The following is a 1,144-nucleotide window of genomic DNA, read 5'->3' on the forward strand; positions in this document are numbered from 1 at the left end:
TTTTCTAAGCACCTGTTACTTTTCAATACACTATCCCCAGCCCTTCTCTTGTCTAAATTCACAATAGTCTTGTTATCTTCATTTTATAGCTGAATCAAAAGGAATCCTGGGCTAAAAACAATGCGTCAGGATCACACTGCTGATGAGGGATAGAACCGAAACTAAAAAGAACGTTTTTCCAGTTTACCTGGGCAGTTCTTCTAAAGGCTAGTGACAACTAGATAACAAGGGCCACGTGTGTCAACATTTACATTCTCCGCAGTGCCCAGCAAAGCACCTGGCACGTGGCAGCCTCTCAACGATGCTCATTGAATTGATTCCCTACAGGGAGAGGCCACAGCCAGCTCCATCATGAAGACCAAGGACGCAGGCCTGGAAATCAGACCCAAGTCCTATCTCTACGTCTGCACTTAGCCATCTGACTTTGGGCAGGCATCCAAGTCTTCTAACTTTGCATTTCTCCACCCCTGCCCTTTGTTAATAATAAAAAATAAAAGTGGGGATAATCATACTTAGCCCTGGGAGTTGTTAGAAAGGATTAAATGAAATTATACTTACAAAGCACTTAATGAAGCAGCTGGCACGCAACAGGCACTTGGAAAGAGTTATTATTAAACCGGAGATCTAGAGACAGTCTTAAATCCCTCCTCCCTCCCCAGCCGACACAGTAGTTCCTACCAAACCTGTTACAAGACCCTGTGGCTTAAAATAGAGCAACTGGGGAGGTTTCTTGGGCTCAACTGCTCTCGCCCCACCCTGCCAAGCCCACTGCGTTGGCCGGAGAACAGAGTCTGAGTCATCCCAGCTGCCATTTGAAGTCCCAAGGGGCCATGTCCCTGACTAGATCCACAGCGCCCCACACCCAGCTTTCCCGTCTGCAGAGAGATAAATGACAGGAGGAGGCCGAGTGTTTCTGGGTATGTGGGCAATCCCCTGGGGACGGGCGTCTTTTCTGAGTCTCTATCCTGCCTTGGATTGTGTGTGGACAGCAGGGAGACCCCCGGTTTATACAATACCAGTGGTCAGGGGGAAAATGTGGGCCATTAGATTACTTTTGTGGGTAGTTAATTAAGCAATTAAAACTCGGCATCTGACTTGAGAAGCCGAAATCTTTTTCAGTCATACTAGCTTACCTATTTGCTGG

At 47.2% G+C, this 1,144-nt stretch overlaps 1 long non-coding RNA gene across 2 annotated transcripts in view; it reads left to right on the plus strand.

Annotated features, from left to right (window-relative positions):
• The first annotated feature begins 652 nt into the window (after positions 1–652).
• LOC120584599 (uncharacterized) overlaps positions 653–1,144 on the plus strand; it is a 3,712-nt gene continuing 3,220 nt past the window's right edge. For both annotated transcript variants that reach the window (XR_005648081.1, XR_005648082.1), the window contains exon 1: positions 653–917. This is a non-coding gene — a long non-coding RNA (uncharacterized LOC120584599). The remainder of the gene's footprint in view (positions 918–1,144) is intronic.

This window comes from Pteropus medius, unplaced genomic scaffold (genome assembly GCF_902729225.1).
Source record: "Pteropus medius unplaced genomic scaffold, Ma_sr-lr_union100, whole genome shotgun sequence".
Lineage (NCBI taxonomy): Eukaryota > Metazoa > Chordata > Mammalia > Chiroptera > Pteropodidae > Pteropus > Pteropus medius.